Source organism: Vidua chalybeata, chromosome 1 (genome assembly GCF_026979565.1).
Source record: "Vidua chalybeata isolate OUT-0048 chromosome 1, bVidCha1 merged haplotype, whole genome shotgun sequence".
Classification (NCBI taxonomy): domain Eukaryota; kingdom Metazoa; phylum Chordata; class Aves; order Passeriformes; family Viduidae; genus Vidua; species Vidua chalybeata.
The window spans coordinates 70,253,995-70,272,619 of NC_071530.1; positions in this window are offsets into that span (position 1 = coordinate 70,253,995).

An 18,625-nucleotide genomic window follows, 5' to 3' on the forward strand; every position below is an offset into this window, starting at 1 on the left:
AGCTCCTGGATAGAGTAAAAATACAAACTATTTCTCTGACAAAAGTTTTGAAAAATTATATTGCAATCTTTCTCCACACAGTGGCACATTGTGCAGGGCACAAAAATTTCTGTCACAAAGTTTTATTCCTATTGTAAGACTGGCCATGTGAATGTATCACCTAGTAATTCCAACTTTTGTCCAGATTAATTTGTCTGTGAAAGTCCATTGCTTGTGTACTATGCATATAGGTTGCAAATCACTGAAATTTACATGCATGTATATGCCTGAATTGACCATTTGTGGTTGTGCACACACTGGCCCAGGAGAACGAAGTAGCTACCAGCTTTTACAATTGAATAGCAATATGCTCTTTTCCCTACTGCCTTTGAGATTTTTCTTCCAAGAGATATAGCTCAGCAGGGACCGATTGCTTTCCCATTAGCTTTTCTGCATTTAGAAAACATAAATTGATACAGACCACATTAACACACAGCTCTACTAGATCCATTACAAAGCCTGGAATTCCCTCCAAGACAAGCACCAATGCTTTATTTCAGATTTCTGTAAATCATGACTGGCCCAATTTGACTTTTGACTAATGGCATGTGGTACTGGAGATGACCTTTGACGGAGCAGGGTCAGATGTTTAGATTGACTTCTGCTGCTGTTAGCCCTGTTTGGAGCAAGAACCAACACTGCTGCTGGCTTCTGCAGAGCATGCCTTCTTTCATGCTTCCATGGTCCTCAAAAGCTGCTGTTCCCACTGCCAAGAGGTGAGACCATGCAAAAGTGTATCATCTCAAATGATGAAAGTGCAACAAGTAACTTTCAGATAAAATAGATAAACCCAACCCAACCATGCAAACATTTGATTTTCAACTCCGTCTGATTTCCAGCTTCCACAAGTCCCAGACATTCTGCCAACATTGCTTAATGCTCAAGCTCTCTGGAAGTAACGACACAATTTTAGTTTTCTTCTCTGTGGACGTATTTTTTTTGCTACAGTATAGTTTGTTTTATATATTTAGTTTGATAGAGTATGCTTCCAAGTCCAAAATAACTTCCTAGAATCGCAGAGTCTGTAGTCAGAGCCAGAGATCTTAGCTAATCCTTAGAGTCCAATAAGTACTCTAAGACTGGGTAGACAAGTCTTCATATTCACTGAGTGATAAGGCCTCTAAGAATTGTTCTGAATTCATGAATGTCACAAGCAGACACAGCATGGAAAAGAGACTGAGTATTTCTGAACTCTGAATTCTGATATGGATTGTGATGACAATAAGAACAGAGGAGACCTTTTTATTAATGCATGGATTAGACAGAATGAGTGTTGTGAGTATAAGGTTTCCAAGTTTAACCCAAAAGAGTGTCTCACCAGAGATACATGGAGTGGAACACTGACCTTACTGTGGTTTGGGGGGTTTATTGAGGGTATTTTTTTGTTCATTGGTTGGTTGGTTTTGTTTTTCATTTGTCTAATTCTAATTAGATCCGTTTCAGAAAGTTATTTACAGTTTGTCTAACAAGCTCTCAGCCTCTGGAGACTGTTTCATAATGAGTGAGTTCCAGGGTATTTAATATCTTACATCAAATAGGCAAGGGCTTTTTGAGCCCAACAACTATTTGTGTATTTCAAGCCATTCCCAAGTTTGCATCCTGGAATTGCAGAGACCTGGCTCAAGGCTTTTCTGAAACTAAGTAAAACTCAGCTGTTCAAGACCTTAGGACTCATGTGGGACCAGGCTGCTCCTTCCATTGGAAAATGAGAAAAGTAGGGCTGAGAAGGGGAGTCCTGGGAGACAGTTTTGTGGGAATGGGCTTGTCTTTCTTCCTGCCACCATGGGGGAGATTGGAATTATCAAGAACCACATAAACCCAGCCTGTCCCACATCTATAAGCCTCACTGTCCAAAGCCCTGGCATGAACAAACCACTGGGAACAGATGTTTTACTGCCTTGGCAGGGCACTGTGCTAGACAGCTGCTGCCTTTGCCGATTCCTGAGGCTGGCATTGGGAATGTTAGATTTTTTGGTGAAATTTACTTTCCAACACTTCATTTTCACATACAGAGACAAAATATCCAATATCTTGGAAGGTAAGTCTCTTTCTGTTTTCTTTCTCAGTGCTTTTGAAGGTGCAATGTACAAACAAAGCATCCAGTTGCAGACTATCACCTACCAAGGACCTCTGCACTGGGACTAAACATAAAAAATTGGGCCTAAAGTGAAAGCTCACAGTCAAAAAAATTGGGGTTCTGTGTATAATTTTCAACAGAGCAAATAGTTTCCACTTGTTCAGTCTCTGCTGTACTTATGGCCATTAGGGACCTAGTATCATTTCTCAGACATGTATGAGTGCCCTAAAGGAATTCCAGTTAATGACTCCAAGGTCATTACCTTGTGTTCTTCCTACGTAAGCCCTCAAGTGATTTTAGTTGGCTATATTACCTCTTGCTTCCCCTGCTAAAAACAATCTTGCTGGCAGTGCTGCTTTTCCTCAGTAGAAGTAGCCACATTTCAATGACGGGTGATGCGAGCTCTGCAAATACAGAGCCAAATTCCACGGCAATGCAAGAGCATGTATTTATGACAGCAGCGGATTTGTGCCTGGTCGCACTGTGGCTGTAGGAGGCTGACAGATGATAGAATTGTCAGGGGTGAAAAGCATTATAATGTTTTGCTGGTGTAGCTATGGTCGGCAAGTCCTATCACAAACCTGTTTAAGGATCTCATGCTAAGTCTTTCAAAATACCAGGTATTGACACAAATGTATTTCAGAATCCGTTCATAAGTTATCTGCTTTATGTCCTTCATTCAGTCAATTCTTCCCTCCAAAAAACTGATAGTTTGTTATTTTTAAAACACTGCTTGCTTTACTAAAATCTATGGAAAATTGATCATCAATGGTATACTACAAAAACTAGTATTTCATTTGGAGATGAAAGGGCTATACCTGCAGCATTATCAGCCCTGGCTTAGAGCTAGAGTGCTATAAAATGGGTCCTCAAAAGCTTTTGTGTGTGTGTGTGTGTGTGTGTGTGTGAGAAATTACCCAAGTGGAAAAGAAATTTTTGACATGTAAACAACTATTTGTCTCCTGCAGTCTTGAGCATAGACCCATTATCTTATCGTTCATTAGCAGCCTATTGAATTCACATAATCAGTAATAGTTTCTGGAAGCTGTTTGGCAAGCAGAGATGGAAATTACTAACTCACAGCTGGGTAAGAAAAAATGGCAAATACACACGTTGTGTTTGCTCTCTTCCCCCCCTCTTCCTTGGACACTGTAGATTTATTGCCTCACGGTATTCACAGATGATGTTTTCATAGTCACTAATGAGGTCCCAGCAGTTTTTTAACAATAACAGGACATTACTACTCCTAAGATATATGATGTGTTTTCCCCATTTTTCTCCATTTTGGTTGAATACTCAGAAGTGTGCTAGCTTAAAAATCTTCTGGTTTATTATTATTATGATTGATAGTCCAGTCATGTGACATAAACAACTGCTGAGGTGTAACTTTTCAATTGCTAATTTGTATAAAAACATAAAATATAATATTTTAACATGCTGGTCATGGTTTTGTACATAAAAATGACAAAATGCTTGTTTGGTGGTGGAAAGGCAGCACAGCAAAGATCAATTTCCAATTGTGTTGTGGATTCATATTTCCTACCTGCAAGAATCTGGCTTCAGCCCATCATAGTTGACAGAGATATACAAGGTAAGATGAAAATATTTACTGGAAATAGTTAAAAGTAATTTGTTTGGAGACCTATGGTACTTCTATGCTTATTCAGCAAAACAATTCATTCAGATATTCATTCAGGAAAGCACATAAATATTTGTTTTATTTTATGCACGTGTTGTAGCTATACTAACCTTTAGATAAACCTGGGGGTTTTCATTCTCATGAATTTGAACTTTAATACATAACTCTTCTACAATAAAAAGTAGGTTTCATGTAGAATAGCTGGTAGTATGCTGCTTTCTGATGTTGAATATAGAAGTTGCTGTCATTTAAAATCATAATACTTAGGGATTGTTAAACATGAAGTCATGTTTAATGTGTGAGTATTTAATGAGCTATAATGTGTACACCTAAACAAAGTTGAGGTCAGCCTCTCATCCACCAAGTTCTCTGAAGTATAAATTTTGCTGTCCTCTTTGCCTGTGATTTGGAATCTTTGCTCTAAAGCACAAACCTAAAGAGCCTTCTGCTAGACAGAGGCTTGCAGCAAGCACCATTCATAACACCAAAACTGTCCAAGGTCCAAACTACTCCAATATCTACATGCCTAGTGACTTCATGGGTATGGGACTATTCACACACACCTAAAGATAACCTTGGGTGTAGTCTTTGATAGATTTGAGACCAAAGAAGACATTTGGTGGGAATGAGTAAAGCTGTGGTCAGGAAAATTCCTGGAGCTGCTATTTTCACAATTAGCTCATGTACAATTAGCTTCATAACACCTCCCAAGTCCCTTAGGCCTGCATACAGACCTGCTGGGTGCTTCAGAGAGTACCTGAAACAGAGGATGAAGTCCACACCCACTGAAATCAACAGGAGCTTTGCCAAACCTTTTTTTTTTTTTTTTTTTTTTTTTTTTTTTTTTTTTTTTTTTTTTTAGCAATTTTCCTTAGTCTACCTTCTTCTCCTCTTCACTCTTCCCTATGCAGATGATTTGGCAGTAGGTCAAATGGATGAAAGAGGTTGTGGGATAGAGGGGTAAATTCACATAACCTGGGAACAAAGCAAAGATTTTCTTTGGTCTAATTTCTGTCCCTTTTGGTGCAAACTAGATTTTGCCAGGAATTTTACTTATTTCAAAATACTCTGTTATTCACTTTTGTTTCTGAGAGATACAGGGATGAGGGGCTGCAGCTCTGGTTTTGCAAACTTTGATCCTGAGTCTGTAAGTCACAGACAGGCATTTTGTTGTGTTGCAGTTGGATTAGATGACAGTTAGATGGATTTTAATGCTGTAATTTGTAAGCAAGGAGTCTTCAGTCCCATGCTCTTTTTCAACTAGTTGCCAGATTAAGTCAACAAATGGTTCCAATTTTGCCCCACCTCAAATTCTTATGACGTAAATTTTAATGGAAAACTGTCACTTTGAAAAGCCAAAAACTCTGTCAAGGAGCTTAACATTTCATTAACAGATATATTTGCAGCCATTATCAGCAACTTGCTCCTGGCAATAACCCAGGGCGCTCTCCTAGATACAGTGGAAGTCTGCCCTTTGTAGCCATTAAAGCTGTAATATTTTCCTTGAAAGTTACTTGTAACAGTCTTATCCTCAAGCCCCTAGTATCTCCCCCTCTCTTTGAACTCCTTAGTCACTTTTCTAGTCACTGAAAAAGAGCCAGTCCTTTAGAGCAAACAACTGCAAAGAGCAGAGATGGGGGAGGAAAACCATAGAAACTTAAGAGAAAATAATTTTCCTTTTATATGAAATCAAAATGTCTCTATCAAAGTTATTCTGTTTCCCCTAGACATCACATTCTCACAGCTCTTAATTATCTCACCTGCCTGAGAGTGTTCAAACACGCACCAGGTTTCCATTCCCATTTTGGAATAATTTTCCTTTTCCATGAGGCTCTGCTACAAAGGGGAAGAGAAGCATTTTGAACATCTGGTGATGCTCAAAATTAAGAAAATACCAAGTTGTTTAATGAGTGGCAAAACTAATGAAGCCTGGTCTCCTAGAGAATTATCTCTGTTCTTCTGCCTATCACCCCAAAAATGTGCTCAACTTTCTATGACAGCCCTATTGGAGATAAACAGCATTTACTGTGGCTAGTTCATGTTAATGCATGGGCTGACTGACCAGCTCTCTGCAACCAAAGAAAATGCACAAAAGGTGAATAGCAAATGTTTTCCCTGCTGTATTGTGAGGGGTGGGTGCAGAGAAAGTGCTCTTCTTCATCCAGCTACCAGTTTTCTTGAGGTTTGTGTGCTTCCTACCTCTATTCTACACAGTCTAGGAAATGTGCAGTGGATCCAAAACCAGCCAACAATTGGTAAAAACTGGCAAATACTGTGATTACAAAATCTTCATCTTTGTACACATCGATTAAAAAATGGGAATACAGTTCTAAGTGCCTCGGGTGGCTCTGTCCTTTGCAGACAGTTGAAGTGATCTTGTTCCCAGGAGAGGCAGAGACTTCTGGTTCCTGCTGAAGTCTCAGTTCTGAGGTGGAGAAGAGATGCTGCTGCTGACTCCTTCCAAAACTGCTTGCCCCACAGGGGTGAGGGCTTCCTCTCATTATGAAATTGCTAGAGGCAAAGGGTGACATGCTGAAATCTCAAGCACAAAGTGGTAGCCTAGAATCATCCCACATAGCACCTGACTTGTAGTGCAGAACAAAGCACCAGGAAAAGCAGTGCAATGCAAAAATATGAATCCATTTCCCCGCCCCTTATTCATATTTGCCATAAAAGAAAAATGTTTTTTCTTCTTGTAAAGCTCCATATCTTTTCTCTCAGTGAAGTGTTTTGAAGGGCTGTTTTAGGAGACAGAGTAAATAATGGTAAGTTGGTCATTTGCAGAAGCTCTTGAAAAGGAAGTCTTAGAGCCTGAGGTAAATGTTTTGTTGGAAATAAGTCCCTCTAGATGAAGGTGTTTGGGAAGTCTTTGCCACTGAAGGATGCTGTGATGGACAGAACCTGCCCAGATTAGAAGTGGAGGAAAGATGCTTGCATCACTATTTGCATTTTAAATATGAAGGGTGTATGGGGGTGTTTGTCTTCCCCTGCATGCTAGGGGGAAGCTGTTCCAGGATGGAGCTGTTACTGGTGAGGTTGTCTCTGTTTCTGGGTGCTGCCTCCCCTTGCTGATGTTTTGTGAATTACAGGAGCAGAGACAAGACTGTGCACGAGTGCCACAGGATGGGACACAGTCCTTCCTTGAAGAGCCCTGCTCCTGCATTTTCTGCATTCTGTGTTTCCCCTATCTCATTTCCACTGTGCATAGGCAGATGTTGCCACCCCATTTTAAAGAGAATGCTTTGTTTCCCTTCACAGCATACTAAGGAACAGCTGCCACAGCCTGATAGTGGGTAGGATGTGTGGTGGGACAGCCATGGATGTGGAGATTCATCCTGTCCCCGTGTTTTCCTTCATTCTGTTCTATCTCCAGCGCTTATCAGTCTTGGCCAGAGGCAGGGGGGTAATGACAGCCTGAGGTTTGCAGCAGTGTCTGTATGCCTGTACCTATACCCCATGTTCAGCTGCTTCTATTGATTTCTCTGCTCAGTCACAAATGCTGCCTGCTCCAAAATCCTGTTACAAAATCTGTCACTGACTTCTGAGGAAATTCCTCTTGCCTGGAGATGTGTCAGCCAGGAAAGTGGCATCTCACTAGAGAGAAGTAATATTGCAACAGAAGTCAGTCAGTCTGTTCTCTAAGAGCAAGCCAATTATAGTTTTAAGGTAAGTGCCTAAAAATGTGTTTCACTGGGGGAGATGCCCATGCCTGTTTCTGGCAGAGGACTCAGCCAGTCCTCATGGATGCCCGTCGTTCTTGGCAGAGGCATGGGGACCCCCAGTGAGAAGAACCCAGTGAAGGACTGGGACACAGCTTTGATGGAGAGAGCTCATTCCTTGATGGACTCTGTGCAAGCAAGTGTCCCCCACAAGTGACACCTCCCCTGTGAGGAAACTGAAGCCAAAAATTAAAAGCTGGATGATTACAGTGTATTTCAAACTTAAATGCCCTGATTTGGAAAGGCCCGAGGTATCAGCACATCCTATTGACTGTGATTGGTAGTATAAGGTCCCTCATATGTCAGATCCCCTGTTTAGGGCGCTAAATTTAGAACTTGAGCTCCCAGCAAGATGAGAAATATTAACCACTGGTTGTTACTGCTATGTGCACAGCAAAAGTGTACCATTGTGCTGCTGCTCACCTTTCAGGCTATTTGTCTTTTTTTTGTCCTTTCAGGCAAACTTAATCCTGTCAGGACATTTGTTATCCTGAATTAGTAACATCAGATAACTATAATACAATTTCTGCTGTTAGCTACCATCTCTGTCATCAGACAAGGAGGTGTTATAGAAAGCATCCTAAATGAAACTTCATTTTACATTTCAAACCACATTTTTGTCTTCAGAGTGCAACATCATTCTGCTGAAAGCCAGGAAATCTGCTTTCATTTTAGAGCTGCAGGACAGGCAAAGCATAGTCTTAAACTGAAAGTTTCTCCAAACGATGCCTTTTCTATTGACTCTACAGAGTCAATCTGTCTCCAAGGCTCTTTCTTTTGTTTTAACTGGAACAGAGGAAAAAAGATTAATAAGATTAAAATAGAAGAATAATTTTCTCAGGTCATTTACTTCTTCTCTTTAGTTTTCTGTAACGATGGAGAACAAGTTAACTTACTCTTACTATGAGTACTCAGTACAATATAGTATTACCCAAGGAAAAATCTTTCATTTCAACTACTCAATTATTTTCTAGGTATGTCCAGTTTAAAAGAAAAAGTGAGACAGATTTGGCTTGGTTTGAAGAATTGAACGTGAATTTACAATTTGCAGATTTGGACACCCTCTGGCCTCCCACACACAAATTCATAAATACAGGGATAATATGATAAATATATCTGCTGATCATTTGAAATTCCAGATAATTTAAAACTGGTAGATCTCTGCTTAGAGACTTCATTTCCCCAGCTGATTCAATATGTGCTGTTACCTAAAGTCCAAATCAGCCTCACACAAAGTCACTGAAAGCTTTATGTGCTATAACACACCACACCTAATTGCAGTAGGACATGGTTTCCTCACCCTAAAGAGGGATTGCAGAGAGTTACGAATAATAGTTCAATTTTGAATGGATTAGAAAAATTAACAAATTATATCTTATTTCTGGCTCCTTCTGGTGTAATGTAATTCTTTCAAAAGAATACTAGATGTTCCAGTTTAGTCATCCTTCCTCTTTTCAGGGAACAAATATACATGTTTTTGTTGCTCAAATCCTTCACACTAACTTTCCAAAAAATAGTTGGAAAGAGGACAGCTTTTGTCTTAACTGTATTACCTTTGTCCTAACTGAAATACTTGGTTCTAGATTTACCTTCTGAAGAGAAAAGTTTTGACAGCTGGGGGGACAATTTTAAGAAAACTGAATTAAGTGGAGAAGATGTCACTCCACCTTCCCAGAGCAAGCCAGGAGTCTGTCAGGGGCTGCAGCTTCACTCACAGTGATATCAAGTTTTCATTGCCGTCATCTGTGTTTCTGGCCAGGGTCGCTGGTGTCTGCGTGTGGTTACACCCAGCTGCAATGATCCCAACAGCAGGAGGGAACACCTTTTGTCTTCTTCTTTTTTTTTTTTTTTTTTTTCTCCTTCTTTTAAACCTGACCTTCTTCCATTGGAGTGACCGCTTCACGCTCCTGCTTCTGGTTGGAAGGGTGGGGTGAATGGCTTCCTCTTCCTCCTCCCTTCCCGTCCCTTCCCATCCCTTCCCTGCTCCCAGCTCTGCTGTACAGATCACTTGGCTGGGAGAGGCAGAGGGGAAGGGTGTTTCTAATGCCAAGTGCTTGGAAAGGACTGTGAGTATAGTTTGCATGATTCCTTTTTCAGGCAGAGGCAAAGCTCAAGGCAGGGAAGAACGAAAGGAAAAATCTCCAATCTCCAGGGAGATGCTGATGCCACAAACAAGTCCAATGAATGGCAAAGACACCTATGTATCCTGAAAAATCTAAGAAGCAGTAGGGCTCCCACATGCTGCCCTGAGGTGAAATCTAGAGCTCATTTCACAGTTAGAGGGCTTCCAAATCCTTTCCAGACTCACAGCTACACTGTCCTCACCAGGTTGCAAACTAGGCAGAACCATTTCCTGTCAGAACTCACGGTCAAAAAGGAATCAGAGTTGAGATGCAAGCACTGGGGTCTATACTGAGTAGTGTGAAGTATTTTGAGGGCAAAGGGTGGTAAAAGAGCACCCTCGCTAGGAGAAGACAGAAGTCTTTTTTCATCAAAAGTAAATGAAGGTAGAGGACTTAGCTGACCATGTTTTCTGGAGCATTGAATGCTGTGCAGCAGTAGAAAGCCCAGCTGAATCTCATTCTCACCATTCTGGGGTAGCTGAGGTACTGACTTCCCTACGCAGCCAAGTGAAAACAGTTTTGTCTAAGACCTGAATCACAGTTCTCCACTCATTTTCAGGTCAGCCTTTTGCAGTCTGATGCAATCATGGCAAAACTTACTGGCTGCTTCAGTCAAAAGCAGGCTGTTTTGAATCTCCAAATCAAAAATACAATGTTCTTGAACAAGTACTACCTGTTCACTTCCAAGAACACCACCAAATGCATGAGGGATGATATGATCACCTCTGACATGAGAAACGAGGAGTGGTTACCAGAGGCTACTCAGATAATTCTAAATTGCCCACATGGCATGATTCTCCCTTCGGGTCCCTTTCGGGAATGCCACCATGCATCAAAAACGCGGTCCTTGTCTCGCTCCTGGATGCTGGCAGAAGATGGTGCCAAGGGGAAATCTGCTTTCACAATGAAGCCAGCACAGCCTGCTCTCTTTCAGAACATGATGGAAAAAGTACTTCTTTGTTCAGCATTTTTACTGAGTGTAAAAGTGTAAAACCCTTGATGGTTTGCCATCTGGATGGAAACGGCTCCCCGTTCAGGGGAAGACAGGTAAAACTCAGAGCATGTGTGTTCTGAGTTTTGATATGGATAATATTCAGTCTCTTGGGTGATTACTGCCATATTTATGTGCAATAATGGTAAATAATATCAAAAGAACAATAATAACCTGACAAGCATCACCAGTGATGTTTCGAAACCAAAGTTAGTCAACAGCCCTCTGAAAGAGGAGGCTAAAAATGTGCCACATACTAGGTGCAAAGCAACTTTGGAAATGCATGTCTCCAGTAGGAAAAAAAAAGGAAAAAAAGAGGGCAGAAAAAAGGGTATGTGTTTGTGGGGGGCAGAACAGCAAGGTGGTGTGGGAGACCTTGTGGGGAGGACGGCAAGGAAAATGGGAGGATGTAAAAAAGAGCAAAGGACTTTTGTGAGCTTTTTGGCAGATTTTGGAGCAGGTGGAATGCAGAGTGTTTACACAGTTCATATTTCAATATACTAAGAAAACATAGAGAGTCAGGCTCTAAGCTGCTATTAAGCTCCCCTCCCCTCCTGCCCCAACCACTTCTTTAAAATCTGCCTTCTGATCTTGAATGAAACTGCTCTCTGCTGGGCTGGTGGCGCTGGGGCAGCAACTGTGCCACCAGCTGAGAAAACAAATTTGAGAAAGAGAGTGTGCGCTCAGGTTAACAAGCCTTGGGTGAGCGAGGTGTCCCCCCCTGCCCCGCTTTCCCTGTTCTCACCTCCTATTCCCCAAAGCCCCTGGAAACAGCACACTTTGGTAGGAGAAGCCATGAGGCACTGAATGGCTTCAGAGCAGCAAGCGTGGAGGAGAGGGGAGATTTACAATGTTCCAGTTTTGACTTTTTGCATAATGAAAACCAGAGGTCTAATAAAATACAGCAGCAGTGACACTGCAATGGGAGGGGAAAAAAGGAAAACAAACTTTTGGGATAAAATAAACATTGTGTACTCCAGTAAGGGGTCTATCTCTATTTCCATCTATCGATACAGGCATAGACATATTCTCCTTTACTAATTCAAATTAAGAAGATTAAAACCAGGTACATAGAACACAAGATAGGCAGAAACATTTCCTGTTAGCAAATCAGTCCTCAGCAAACTAACCAGAAAGGAACATGGCTACAGGACTATGTGAGCAGCAGAAAGCTGTTTTTTCATACTTATTTGCACTCAACCATGGTCTGATCCTGGTTATTCAGAAAGGGGCTGGTTTATGGAAAAGTTCTTGATTCATTCAGAATTATATTGGCCAGGGGGTTATTGCAGTTGCACTTTTACTAGTTTTTAGGGAGAAATTTCTTCTCGAGGTTGGAGCAGAAGAAATTACAGAGCACATGTGACTTCCTCAGTGAGCTGGTTTACATCCTGTGGGATAAATATAACATTGTACAATTTTTTTCTATCATTGATATACGTACTGCTTTTCATCTTAAAGCAATGTGGAAACATTATGATCAGGATATATTGGCCAGTTAGAGGAACTGGAAGACCTGTGTAGCACGAAGAGCAGCATGCACCCTTCCGAGCTCCTGCTCAGTGCATTCACTTCAGAATGCAAAACAATTTTCTCCATGGTCATGAGTGTGGGGAAAAGCTGAGCGTGGAAAGAAAGGGGTCATGAGCTGCAGTCTCTGCCCCTTTCAGCTGATATTGAAGTTCAGTTTCTGAATTCAATTCACAGGTTTGTTTCATTCTCAGTTCTGGGATCCTGGGAAAATCATTTGACTTCTTTAACTTCTCCAGTTACTCATCCATAAACCAGATAGTTTTATTTGATCTGGGAAGCTCAAGTAGAATTTCTACTTGAAATTTTTACAGGAAAAGTAATATAAAGAGAAAACAATTGCCAGAACAGCAGCAGCATCAAGTCGTACTTACAAATCACAGAGGCTTCTTTGATGTGTGTTTGGTAATTCTATGCTATTTTCTTGGATTTTGAGATGACACATTCTTTGACCACATGCCATATAATTAGTGATATATTCTCTAATAAAATCACGGTGCCCTGAAGACAGTGAAATACAGCATTGGAAATTCAATAGCTGTATCCTGCATCCTGTTGAAGACTGTGAGCAGGCAGGCTGACTGACTTGCTCTCTCCTGCTCTTAGATCATGTTTGGCTAGTGCAAACTCAGATGAAGAGTACAAGTGCTGACTTTGGGTGTCCTAATACACCTCTCAAATTTGAGAGCAAGGCTTGCCATCCATGGATTTATCATAGCTTCATGATTTCTGGCCAGTACATTGAATAAGACATACTGTGCTCTGCCTAATTCAGAACATACTTTGGAAAATAAGCAAGTGCTTAATAGGCAGAGTCTGAACTCCTCTGGCCAAAAAAACAGATTTCCCTGGTTCTTTTCTCTCTCCGCCCCCTGCTCTCCTCGAGGAATTTAGTATAAGATATCATCTGTGGACAAGAGGCAGTAAAACTCCTAGGGAACACACAGCCGTGGAGTCAAAATCCAAACCTGTGGTATTCCATATCGCTCTTCGTTCAGGGCCCAAATAACAAACTGAGCTGATGTCTCCTTGTCCTGAGCTCTCTGTGTGGGTCTTGCTCCCTCGCAGGGGTGCCCTGTCACCCCAGGAAAGACACAACTGGGAGTCTGTGGCTGAGAGCTCTGTTAAGGAACTGTGAAAGCAGCCAAGTGAGCTCCTCCAATCCAACAGCACCCTCCACTGCCTGCTCGGGGTAGAGAGAAGCCTGCCCAGCTAATTCTCTCTGACAAGATGATAAAACCCAGCCAGCGGAAATCATTCTAATTACCACAGATTATCCAGCTGTTTGAAGAACACAAATTAATATAGATGATGGTAAGTGAGTGATTGGAGTGCCACCATTCCTTTGAAATTAAAAAATAAATATGTAAGGGAATGACATTTCAAAAAATGCAATCCACTTTGGAGTAAAATTAAAGATGAAACTCTAATTAGTCTACTGTGTATATTCTACTATGATATCATTCCAAAGAATGTAAAATTCTTTATGGTCAGGATTTTTCCCTTATACTGTTATTTGACGATACTTTTTCAGTCTTAAGGAAATACAAGTCAGATGTGCTTTCTCACAGTAAACCTCAGCCATTTTAAGTTAGAGTGGCTTATAGCCAGAGAGCTATACACATTTATGAGTCACAGCTCCTTTCAGTCAAAAATGCAGGATACTAAACATGACCAACAACTACTATTTCTAGGCTGGCAGGCCTTTCTGGAACAACAGTGGCAGGAATATTTAATGAAAAAGTACTGTAAAAATAGATTAGTTTATTCTTTTTTTTTCCTCCTGTCACATACTTTTCCCCTCCCTTATTTCTGTTTCACATATGTTTCTTCTCCTTAAAAGACTCATGAATGAGTTAAGTATGCTATTAGCATTTCCTGGTGTAACAGGTGGAACAGAATTGTCACTGGGAGAGAGTCACCTTGTAAGCAGGGAATGAGGTGCATGTACCAGAAATGTTTGCAAATGGGAGGAGAGGGCAAGAGAGTGGCAGACAGCCAGCATATCTAGAAGAAGAGGGAAACGATGGAGATGATTCATATAGTGAGGAAAAAGCAGATTCCTCCTCCAACTCTGTGGAACATCTCTTATGTCCTCCTGTCAGACCTGCAAGGTCTCCTTTTCGTTGTGGTTTCTGCTGCACTGCAGCCATACACTCCAATTCTTGTGCCGTGCATGCTGCAAACACACAAGTACCCCAGCAGCTTCTCAGTTCACATTGCCAAGGAGTGGGAGCATAACACAGATATTACAGACAGATCTCAACATCCTCAGAAGTTTCCTGACTTCCAGCAGAGAGCATCAGTTCCCAGCAAGGCAGACTTTTCTCACTAGGGAGGCTTCCCCGTATCAGCTGCAGGGAAATACAGGCAAAAATCTCTGTAGTGCCCCATCTGGGCAATGGCTGCAGAGCCTGAAGTAAAGAAGGTCTTCCTGACTTACTGGTTTGTTGTTTGGCCTTTTTTTTTTTTTTTTTTCATATTAGCATCACTGGAGCTGGTGACAAGAGCATGAAGAGGTAAAAGCAGGGATTTAAGTGGCAGTCGAGGCAAAAGGAGGCATCTAGTGGGCACAAAGAAAAGGAGGAGGAAGATGAAGTAACATTAGTAAAGCTTATCCCAAGAGTTTGGTATATTTGTACTAACCCTTCCCAGAAGAAGAGAGTAGTGAGCCTCTTTGGGGTGTGGATGTTTTGCTTGAAGCCTCTTGTCTCCAGATGGGTCATACCAGCAACTCCTTACATATGAGCTTTTGCTTTGTTTGCAGACCTTGGGAAAGGCTCTGGAAACAGTTTCAGCTCTGCAAAGCAGGGTAAGAGGCAAGATGTGTGGTTGTTCAGGTGTGTGGCAGGGTAGCAGCTCTGTGACAGCCTTCCAGGAAAAGGCCTGCAGCAGGTGCAGAAAATGCATGAAGGAAAGTCTGTTGCCACAGCTGGATGGTCACCCAGTCTTCAGGGACAGTGAGTGAGGTCTGGGTCGTGGACAGGAGCAGGAAAAGTGCTCTCTAAGAATGCAGAAGTACACCTGACAGCAGGGGTGTGCAGCTGTGGTGATAGAGCCAAGAACTGCTGTGCCTCCCCAACTTGCTTTCATGAAGCCATGCATGACCTGTTCCACAGCCAGTGGTAAACTGGAGAATGCTGCAGTGGCACTGAGGCTGCTTTAGGGTGGCTCTTCAGCTGCAGCAATGCATAGCTTGGTATGGCTGCTTTGTACCAGTACTATCTGAAGAGAAAGGAACTCTTGGTTCACGCCTCTGTTGAGACAGAGTCAGGTTACTACTGATACCAAAGAGAAATAAGACATCTCTGCACTAAACACACAGTTTGCTCTTTATTTAAATGTCAGGACTGCTGCTTAAGTGTTTGTCATATGCCCTATTTGTAATTAACATTGTAATTATCGAAGAGAGTCAAACTGCCATGGAAAGCAGGAAATACAGTTCCCCATGGCTTCTTTCAAAACTGTCAGGAAAAAAAAGTGTCCTATTTAATATTCCAGAAGCTTTTCACACAAACATAAGTTGTTCATCTAAAAGTTGCTTCCTGCTGCACAGAAAGCAAAATACATAGCTGAGAAAACCCTAGGCTCAGCCTGAATTTTCAAAATGCCATTGTGCAAGATTTTTGGCAAGACTTTATCCAGCTCAGATTGCCCAAATTTAAGAATGAGTTTATTCAGACTGGACAGTTGTGGAAGACTTAAGGCTCAGGGTAAGAAAAACCTGTCTTTCCAGATGAGGTCAAAAGAGTCTGTCTTGTCTAGTTTGGAAAAAAAAAGAAGGTTGAAATGTGCTCACTTCTTATAAACACATCAAGGCAATAGACACCAGGACAGCCGACAAGCTATTTAAGCTGAAGATGTTGTCAGAAGAACAAATAGAAATAGACTGGCCCTGAATGCATTCCCACTGGAAATTATGACATATTTTCTAGCAGAAAGGGCAGAAAATTTCTGGTAAATCAGTAGCAGGAGTTGAAATGTGAAACTTGAGCTGTTTATGGGAAGGGTTTTGTGACAAGGTTGCCTGTGTTGACTGCGTCAAAGATAACTCCTCAGGAGGTCCTTCCCAAACCAGGCTTCTCAGCTGGCTGGTGATTTGGACACCTTCCTTACTGAGTTATCACACAGGTCTGATGGAAGGACAGTTTCCAGAAAGTGTGGAGCCTTTCAGAGTGTTCTGCCTGGGACAACCTTAAAGAGACACCCAAAAAAGTTAACACCATGACTTGACCTTTTTTTTTTTTTCTCTTCTCTAGAGAGCTATTCTTTTAATCTTACACTCAGGATCAACATTCTTAGACATTGGCTCGAAAGGGGAGCACCTGACATGCTGGTAGGTAGATGTTAACTTGTAACAGCAATGAGTTCTGGTGCTCCTGCCCAAAGGCTAATATAAATGGAGTAATGAAGCATTCCATTGACTTGAGGAATCTGGGAGAAGTCCTTGAACTAGAGAAGGCAAGAGGAGATATTCCAGAACATAACAGGTCACAGAAACCTGTATTAAATCCATGCTTCCTCTGGTCTGCAATGCCCAAAACCTATGAGAAGACAGCAAGTTACCTACATATTTACATATTTACAGTCACTTGAGTGCGTGCACACATTGTACACTGTGATTAGTACACAGGTTATTAAAAAAAGCAAGGCAGGCAATCTTGACAGCAAAAACTCTGTGTTCCACTAGCATCTGCTGTCCTATAGTATATAATTATTTTCTGTTTTTAAAGCAGACTTGAAACAGTTTTATTATAAAACTGCATACATACAGAACTGCCTCCCAACATCCTCATTCTTCTTGCTTTTCCATGGTTTGTAACACTCTTCTATCAATAATTTTAATTAGAAAATGATGGGATCCATATCTGGGGAAGACTGAAGAAAGGTAAGCTATAAGTTCTGGCTTGGGAATGTAGTGTCTGCATCATAAGACTACTATTTGTAGCATTGAAAGAAAGCAGGCAGAATTATTGACTAACTTTTCCTGGCATTTAGACATTTTGGTCACGTAAACTGGGTTTATGCAAACCCACATACATATACAGTATCTGAACAAATAGGTCAACATGAGAAAAAATGACTGCCACATATGTCCTTGATAACTTATGATGAAACCCATATGAAGGCCAGAAAGAAGCAGCACATTTCTAGGAGCTGGGAGAAACATCATTATTTATTGCTCCAGTTATAATGTAAAACCGAGAGCATTGATAGTTGTGGAAGAAATGTCAACAAAACATCAGCTGACTGTAGTTCTCATTCCTCTATCAGCAAATTCACACTGCTGCACACCCTGCAACGTGACAGTCCTTCTAATTTATGTTCAAATCTTAACGACAGTAGCAGCCCTGCAGGATAATTTTAAAAAAAAGAAAAAGAAAAGGAAAATTATAGAAAGGAAGTTTACCTCTTTCAGACAGTTTTGCAGGCATTGCAGCTCCTGTTTGGTTTATGTCTCTGCTGAGGTCAGCTTCATGGACTAGGATCAAGAACTGTTTACTGAATGCCAGAACTAGATGAAAAGCTCCAAACCTGGACTTTCCACACACTGAACTAATGGCATCTCAGAGGCCCATTTCAGGGGCCATCCATTGATAAGGACATGCTTTATTTTCTTGCCGAAGACAAGAATTTTCACATAGTTTTCTGAACATCACACAATGCTAAATTTTCTGCCCAAAGCAGCCGTATCAAAATACAAAGTGAGGTATCTATGTATGAATCAATGCATAATTCAGCTGTTTGTAAGAACTGTATCCATCTGAACAATACTGGTCAGCTCCTTATATTGAAGAGTCCTTTAAAGAAAGAAGAACCCCCCATGTGAAAACTCATCTTTAAGCTGGTTGCAGAATTTATTCAGCCAGGAAAGCAGCTGGTGAGGGTTGACTATTAACTACAGGCAGTCTGGTGGTTGCAAGGCACTGAAGACTTCTGGTAGGTTATAAGGTCCTGCAGTCAACTGTTAGATGTGTTTTTAACCATCATTGTGCAGTTGATTTGCTCACAAAGCGCATATACAAAAATACCATTAAATTTCTGTTATCACTTAGCAGCTTTACAAACAAAGTATAAAAGTATTATGACTATTTTGGGGAATTTATTTTCTCCTCTAATATTGTTTTTGAAATTTAATTAAGATCCAATCTAAGATCAACAAAGATATGATAATTAAATAAAAACATTTGCACCCGTGTGAAAACCTTCCAGGCTGGTGATATTTCTAGGGAAATAATTTAGATGGTTTTTATAATTTCCAGAAAAGCAAATATCTGTCTATCAAGTAATAGCTGCATTGTTTCACCAAGTTTCTCTCCTACAGGTGGCTGCTGTGGATCTGCCTTGTGGAAACACTTTGTTATCTCCTTTGTTGTTCCCATGCTGTTTCCTTAAAAACTAAAAGTGAATCCAAGCAGAAGAGTGGGGTTGATTTTTGTTTTCCATGTGCAGGAAGAACAATTCCAAAATAAATTATGTGCAGAAGACCAAAAAAAAAAAAAAAAA